This window comes from Podarcis cretensis, assembly GCF_951804945.1.
Source record: "Podarcis cretensis genome assembly, chromosome: 8".
NCBI lineage: Eukaryota > Metazoa > Chordata > Lepidosauria > Squamata > Lacertidae > Podarcis > Podarcis cretensis.
Window position 1 is genome coordinate 7,353,797 of NC_137177.1, and position 8,543 is coordinate 7,362,339.

At 46.7% G+C, this 8,543-nt stretch overlaps 1 protein-coding gene across 1 annotated transcript in view; it reads left to right on the forward strand.

Annotated features, from left to right (window-relative positions):
* Positions 1-942, forward strand: part of LOC307221199 (gastric inhibitory polypeptide receptor-like) — a 76,397-nt gene extending 75,455 nt beyond the window's left edge. The window contains exon 15 of the transcript XR_013841324.1: positions 918-942. The gene's annotated coding sequence lies outside the window, so the exon portion shown is untranslated. The remainder of the gene's footprint in view (positions 1-917) is intronic.
* Positions 943-8,543: the final 7,601 nt, after the last annotated feature.

The following is an 8,543-nucleotide window of genomic DNA, read 5'->3' on the forward strand; positions in this document are numbered from 1 at the left end:
GGGTCATGTGGCCAGCATGACTAAGCCGCTTCTGGCGAACCAGAGCAGCGCACAGAAACGCCGTTTACCTTCCCACCGGAACGGTACCTATTTATGTACTTGCACTTTGATGTGCTTTCGAACTGCTAGGTGGGCAGGAGCAGGGACCGAGCAACAGACGCTCACCCCGTCGCAGGGATTTGAACCACCGACCTTCTGATCGGCAAGTCCTAGGCTCTGTAGTTTAACCCACAGCGCCCCCGGTGTCCCCAGTTGGTTAGAGCATGGTGCTAATAACACCAAGGTTGCAGGTTCGATCCCTGTGGGAGACAATGCATATTCCTGCACTGCAGGGGGTTGGTCTAGATGATCCTCAGGGTGCCTTCCAACTTTGCAATTCTATGATTCCACAATCTAAAGAGGGAGGCAGAGACGAGAACTGAAACTCGGAGGCACTGCTGCCTCCAACTGTGAAGGTTAAGGTATGAGCCCATTTGGCCATGGTACAGCAATAAGTAATCAAACAAACTCCTCCGTTGCAAAGAGAATGTCAGCAATGTCTAGGCAACACAATGACCATGTACATACGCAAAAGACAATATTTTATAAAATTCCTTCAAACCATAACAAGTCCAAAATGAAATCTTTAGTCTCAAAGCCTCTGAAAATCTTTAAATGAAGCGAGGCACCAGACTTTGTACGATGAAAGACAAGCTGGGAAGCTTTGTGTATTCAGCAAATTTGTCCAACACTGAACAGTGATTCCAGATATTGACTACTGTTTTCTAGAATTCTTCGTCAGCGTGGTGCAGAATTGCTTCATCAACCCATCTTCTATCAAATGAATGTATGTAAATGAAAATATCAAATGCTGCGGAACAGTGCTCATGTAATAATGTAGTCACATACAGTGGTACCTCAGGTTACATACGCTTCAGGTTACATACACTTCAGGTTACAGACTCCGCTAACCCAGAAATATTACCTCAGGTTAAGAACTTTGCTTCAGGATGAGAACAGAAATTGTGCTCCAGCAGCACGGCAGCAGCGGGAGGCCTGATTAGCTAAAGTGGTGCTTCAGGTTAAGAACAGTTTCAGGTTAAGTATGGACCTCCGGAACGAATTAAGTGCTTAACCTGAGGTACCACTGTACATTCATTCGATACCATATTTACATTCATTGGACATCCTTCACAGCTTGCCTTTCATCGTTCAAAGTCTGGTACCTGCTTCATTTAAAGATTTTCAGAGGCTTTGAGTCTAAAGATTCCATTTTGGACTTGTTATGGTTTGAAGGAATCTATAAAAGATTGTCTATTGCGTATGCACATGGTCGTCGTGTTGCCTAGACATTGCTGATGGCCTCCAATTGTGTGGACAGAGCCTCAGGTCTAGTAGACATCCTTAGCCTTATCTCTTTCCATCGATTTGCCCAGTCCTCCTTTAAAGCCATCAAGGCTGAACGCCGTCAATGCCTCCTGCAGCAATGAGTTCCACCGTTTAACGAAGCGCTGCATTAAAACATCCTTTCTGTGCGAAGAAGGAACAGCTGGCAGCTGTCTTCACAGAGGTCCAGCCGTAATGTGTTTCCCCTCCAGAGGCGGCTGCTGTGCAACACGAAACCTGTGAGCACCTGAAAGTACCTGATTTGAATGCCTGCTAGCAACTTTCGGCCTTCATCTTAAAACCTAACAGGTGTAGCAGCCATGGTTGCCTTGACAAACACCAACCTCTCTCCTTCTCACTCCCATGTTTCGAACATGTAGCCTGGTGGAGAGGTCTGGGTGATCCGAAACCTTGCACCCTTGTTTTCTGGACGTTTTGGTCAGCTTAATAAAGGCATCGCCCAATTACGGACTATTTTGGCATTTTTCTTTCGGGCAAACCTTTTCAACTCTCTTAGGTAAAACACAGCGATCCTAATACAAGCAGTGTTTTTTGCAAAGCAGCCACAGCCAGATGGAATTGTTCTGAGCAGCTCAGGTGTGTTAAACGGGGGTTAAAAGATGTTGGGGGTGATGCCAGTGGAGGGTTCCACACAGATGGGGGCCCCATCACAAAGGATTCCCTCTCCATTAAGAGATGGCAAGGTCATGTGAGAAAGGGGGGGCTTTTCAATGCCCTGGTCTGAGAATCCGTTTTCATGATAAAAATAAACAGCACACAATTTTCTAGACGTTACGGTTTCAAATATAATGCAGTTTGATTGGCAATCTGATTTTTAAAAGTCCATAGGGCAGAGAGGGTGGCTTAATTAGGACCTAACTAGGCTTGACGTGAGATGGATCTCTGAATTGTCTACAAAGGAAAATATCAAATATCTGTGTGGTTCAGTTGTGGTTTTTCTGAAGGTTTTCTGGCTCACAGCAAGTGTGGAGGAGAAATTTAACCAACTCTTTCTGTATAATGTATTTGTTTAAAAAACAATAAAATATTGGGTTTTTTTTTTTGAAAAATTAACTCTTCCCTCTCCTGCCCGCAGTCGAAGGAAAACCCCACTTCTGAAGCCAGTCTTTGCATTGGGAGTAAATTCCCACATTTGTGGCAGTTGTGTGGTGGGAATTCCCCCACCCTCTGCACAAACACTTGGGTCTTCATCAGGACTGCAGCAGAGGAGATAATAGGTAAAATTATCTAGGTATAATCTAAAAAAATGTAGTATAAACACTGACAACTGGGAAACACTGGCCTGTGGGTGCTCCAGTCATAGTCCAGCCTTTACCAAAGGTGTCATGGGCTTTGAAGACGCTCGAACTCAGGACAAAAGGGAGAAACACACTAAGAGGAAGGCATGCTTGGCAAACCCTCACCATGATCAACTCCCGCCCAGGAACCAATGTCCCCACTGTGGAAGGACGCATGGGTCCAGAATTGGCCTCCACAGTCACTTAGGGACTCATTGTTAAAACCGTTTTTATCGAAGAAAATCTTACTTGGCTACGAGTGATCGCCAAAAATAATAATAGGTAACCCCCCCTCCACTGTTGCCGAAAACCCAATAATCCCCCTCCCTAGCTGATGATAATAGCATTTCTTAAAAACAAAACAAAATTCAACTTGGTTAAATTCATTATGCACATTTAACATTTGAGTCCAGTCTGGGCCTCATTTTCCCATCCTCTTGCAAGATGAACCTCAGACTTTTTTGATGGGAGGGGAGGTTTAATTACTCCTGCCAAGCTCTGCACTGCTCCTGGCGACAGAGGGGGTAGGGATGGTGCAGAACGTGCAACCGTGCACAAACTTCGTTGCATTACTCATCTTTGGAACGAGGTCGGATTTATTTGTTTTTGTAAGCACTGGGCAGTCTCTGGCTCGGACAATCCCATTGGTCCTCCTGCCAGCAAGCCCACCGTTCGAGAGACGACGCCAATCCCATCCTGGCCGCCCTCAGCAGAGCCTCCCCTGCTGCAGAATGCTGGCCTTTTACATAACCACATTTATGCTTTGTGATTATCTCTTTAGCCGTGGCAGGCGCCCAGCTGGTGCATCTGAGAGCCTCCCCCTTTCAGCCCATTTGGAACACAGCTTACCTTGAGTATCCCATCTCCCGGGAATCAGCTAAAAACACATCTCCCTGAGGTCTCCGGCATTCTGGCCCAATGTTAAGTTCTTTTGGGACAGGAGCCAGAGAGAGAAGAGGTTCTTTCTGCAACAGAACCTGATGGATTGTCGGAGCTGAGCATCACCACGCTCTGTGCTTTACAAAAACAAGCACATGCGAGTCTGTTCCAAAAGATGAGTAAGGCAATAAAGTTTGCAATCCCACACCATTCTGGCAGCATCGAACAAATCTGCCAGTGCAGTATAACAACAACAACAACAACAACAATAATAATTTATTATTTATACCCCACCCATCTGGCTGAGTCTCACCAGCCACTCTGGGCAGCTCCCAATCAAATGCTAAAAACAGTACAGCGTTAAATATTAAAAACTTCCCTGAACAGGGCTGCCTTCAGATGTCTTTTAAAGATAGGATAGCTGCTTATTTCCTTCACATCTGAAGGGAGGGCGTTCCACAGGGAGGGCGCCACTACCGAGAAGGCCCTCTGTCTGGTTCCCTGTAACCTCACTTCTTGCAATGAGGGAACTGCCAGAAGACCCTCAGCGCTGGACCTCAGTGTCCGGGCTGAATGATGGGGGTGGAGATGCTCCTTCAAATATACTGGACCGAGGCCGTTTAGGGCTTGAAAGGTCAGCACCAACACTTTGAATTGTGCTTGGAAACGTACTGGGAGCCAATGCAGATCTCTCAGGACTGGTGTTATGTGGTCCCGGCGGCCACTCCCAGTCACCAGTCTAGCTGCCACATTCTGGATTACCGTATTTTTCGCTCTATAATACGCACCAGACCATAAGACGCACCTAGTTTTTGGAGGAGGAAAACAAGAAAAAAAATATTCTGAATCTCAGAAGCCAGAACAACAAGAGGGATTGCTGCCCAGTGAAAGCAGCGATCCCTCTTGCTGTTCTGGCTTCTGGGATAGCTGCGCAGCCTGCATTCGCTCCATAAGACACACACACATTTCCCCTTACTTTTTAGGAGGGAAAAAGTGAGTCTTATAGAGCAAAAAATATGGTAATTGCAGTTTCCGGGTCACCTTCAAAGGTAGCCCCACGTAGAGCGCGTTGCAGTAGTCCAGTGCAAGGATTGCTGCACATGCAATTATAACTTCTCTCCCCTGTCTCGCTTCAAGGCACACCTCACAACCTCCCCAAATCTGCTCCAGCAGGTTGGGGGACCGGACCCCAGAAAAGAGGGGCCACACAGGGAGGAGGGAAGGAGAAAGTTCTGCTGCACAAGCAAAAATCCTGGCACGGAAAGAACAAGGTATTTAGCCCTACTTTGGATGCAACCCAATACTTCCCCCCCCCCCCCCCGAAGAAGCAGTTGTTCGTGCCTGCAAGGGTTTTATCAGGCTCTGGCTATTTGTCACCTTTCTCTCCTACACAAAGCCCAAGGTGTTCTCTCTCTTGTCCTCAAAACAAATAGGAAGGTTAGACTGAGAGTGACTGGCTTACATTAATGGCCCAGAGGTGGCTGGAAAATGAGTGACAGGAGCAAGCCAGCAGTCAATCGCACTGTGCAAGTTGGAGTTAACTCTTTAGTAGCACAGACCTAATGTCAGGCCTAATGAGCACAGCAAATCATCTCTGGTGGGTCATGAAGCAGTTGCTGAGACTTAAGGTCTTCACTTCCTCACAGCTGACTAAGTCCCCTCCTCTCCAGGATCCCCCCCCCCCGCAAGCAAGCAGAGACTGCGTCTACAAGTCACCAATCTCTTCTCCGCCCTTTTCATGACTCTCGTGGTTCTGGGAGACAAAGGGGAGCTTGTTGCAGCAGGAGAGAGAGAGAGAGACCTTTACCTCTTCAACAGCCTTACTACTACTACTACTACTACTACTAATAGTAATAATATTTTTTTTTTACATCCTGCCCTCCCTGGCCAAAGCCGGGCTCAGAGCAGCTAACAACAATAAAAGTAACACAGCATTCTAAAATCAATTCATTTAAAAATCAATTCAAATCAAATTAATGGCAACCATTGGGCTAGAGTTCTGTGAGGATTACCAAAGGAGGGGGTCAGACTGTGCCTTGGCCAAAGGCCTGGTGGAACAGCTCTGTCTTGCAGGCCCTGCGGAAAGAGGTCAAGTCCTGCAGGGACCCAGTCTCTTGTGACAGAACGTTCCACCAGATCGGGGCCACAGCCGAAAAAGCCCTGGCTCTGGTTGAGGCCAGCCTAACCTCCCTGTGGCCCAGGACCTCCAAGATGTTTTTGTTTGAAGACTGTAAGTTCCTCCGTGGGACATACCAGGAGAGGTGGTCCCATAGGTACGAGGGTCCTAGGCCGTAGAGGGCTTTACGCATCTCTGCCTCTTGACCAACCTCCCATTCGCCAGCTTCTGCCTCTGATTGTGGACTGCTCTCTGCCACAGACTCTCCCAGCTCACTAAAGCCTGTTACCTCTTCAGCTTCAAACATCTCCTCCTCCCAGTCTACTCCCTCTTCTCCCTCTGACCATTCATGGTCATCCCACCACTCACCCCCTGGCTCTGAGTCTTCTTCGCTTGGTGGTTCCCCAGCTAGTTCCTTCCACCATTCCTCTGCACCCAACCAGTCCATGACATTGGATCTCCCTCAGTTCCAATATGAGTGTTAACAGGGGGTGGGTTCACATGTGCATGTTCCAGCTGCACATGTGAACTAGTTCAACCAACCAGATGGCAAGTGGATCTGCAGGTGGGCAGAAGCTAATTGAATTCATAACAACTAGAACAGAAGTTTGATGCCGGTAACTTCCAGGAGTTTTTTGTGGCACCTTACAGATTTAACAAATCCATTATAATATAAGCATTGGTGGACTAGAGTCTTATCCAGCCATACGCAGAAGGGGAGAAATGTAAAAAGGTTGGGTTGGCTGGCAAAATGAACAGTCTCTTACAAATCAATTAAAGGTGAACGGGACAGATCTGGGTAACAGATGGTCTTCATATTTTTTAAAATGGAGGCCAGCCATTGATTCCTTCTCTGTCCCAAATGCCAAGCTACAACCTGATAGTTGCAGCACCTAGCACCTTGTTGTTGTTGTTTAGTCATGTCCGACTCTTCATGACCCCCTGGACCAGAGCACGCCAGGCACTCCTGTCTTCCACTGCCTCCCGCAGTTTGGTCAAACTCATGCTGGTAGCTTCGAGAACACTGTCCAACCATCTTGTCCTCTGTCGTCCCCTTCTCCTTGTGCCCTCCATCTTTCCCAACATCAGGGTCTTTTCCAGGGAGTCTTCTCTTCTCATGAGGTGGCCAAAGTATTGGAGCCTCAGCTTCAGGATCTGTCCTTCCAGTGAGCACTCAGGACTGATTTCCTTCAGAATGGATCGGTTTGATCTTCTTGCAGTCCATGGGACTCTCAAGAGTCTCCTCCAGCACCATAATTCAAAAGCATCTATTCTTCGGCGATCAGTCTTCTTTATGGTTCAGCTCTCACCTAGCAGAGACTAATTCAGTCTGCAGTCTCCTACTTGGAACTGTCTGAACTTCAGTTGGTCCAAAATACTGCAGCCAGATTGCTGGCTGGAGTCCCATTTAGAACTTGCACAACCTGTTCTGAAGCAGCCAAACTGCTTGCCCGTTTGTTCCCAGGCCTAAATTCAAGGTGCTCACATTTGTTTTTAAAGGTCGTTGGCACTTACGGTATTGTTTTCTGGGATCCACCACTCTTGCTGAATTCTGCTGCATTTGGAACAGAACGTTTTGGAAGCGTTTTATGTATTAAAAACACTAGAGCTGAAAACATAAATAAAGCCTTGCTGGTTCAGGCCAGTGAGTCTCCATGTCCAGCAATGTTATTCTCATTGCAGCCAACCAGATGCCTGGGCCAGAACCCATCTGGGACCTTATGATGAAAGGTGAGTAAGGAATAATATAAAACGAAGGTATTCATGGCTTCAACATGTAGCCGAATTTCTGTAGTCCCCTATACCATTTGTGCATCTTCTAGGCTGGTGACAAGTTCTGCATAATTCCAGTATACCTGAAGGAGCATCTCCACCCCCATCGTTCAGCCCAAACACTGAAGTCCGACTCCAAGGGCCTTCTGGCGGTTTCCTCACTGCGAGAAGTGAGGTTACAGGAAACCAGGGAAAGGGCCTTCTCTGTAGTGGCACCTGCCGTGTGGCACGCCCTCCCATCAGATGTGAAGGAAATAAACAACTACAGTATCTGATGTTAATAAGACATTTGAAGGCAGCCCTGTTTAGGGAAGTTTTTAATGTTTGATGTTTTATTGTGTTTTTAATATTCTGTTGGGAGGCGCCCAGAGTGGTTGGGAAAACTTAGCCAAATGAGTGGGGTATAAATAAATGGGCGGGGTATAATTACAGTGGTACCTCGGGTTACATACGCTTCAGGTTACAGACTCCACTAACCTAGAAATAGTGCTTCAGGTTAAGAACTTTGCTTCAGGATGAGAACAGAAATCGTGCTCCGGAGGCATGGTGGCAGCAGGAGGCCCCATTAGCTAAAGTGGTACTTCAGGTTAAGAACAGTTTCAGGTTAAGAATGGACCTCCGGAACGAATTAAGTACTTAACCCGAGGTACTACTGCAAATTATTATTATTATTATTATTATTATTAGTGCTTTTTCTGGGGGATGCGGAGGTTTGCATCCCCCTAAACATTTTTTGAATCTGTTTGGCCTCATTGAGAGGCAGAATTTCAATATGAGTAGGAAAATGAGAGTACCCCTGAACATCTTTTTATTTTTTTTTACAAAAAAAGCACTAATGATGATGATGATTATTACTACAGCTTGCCCATAGATTGTGGACCTTTCGGTTGTTCCTAATAAAGGCATTCATTGCTCAGCTGCAGATTTCGGTTGTGTGATATATTTTTTAAAATACTGTTGTTTAGTCGTTAAGTCGTGTCCGACTCTTCATGACCCCCTGGACCAGAGCACGCCAGGCACTCCTGTTTTCCACTGCCTCCCGCAGTTTGGTCAAACTCATGCTGGTCTCTTCCAGAACACTGTCCCACCATCTCGTCCTCCATTGTCCCCTT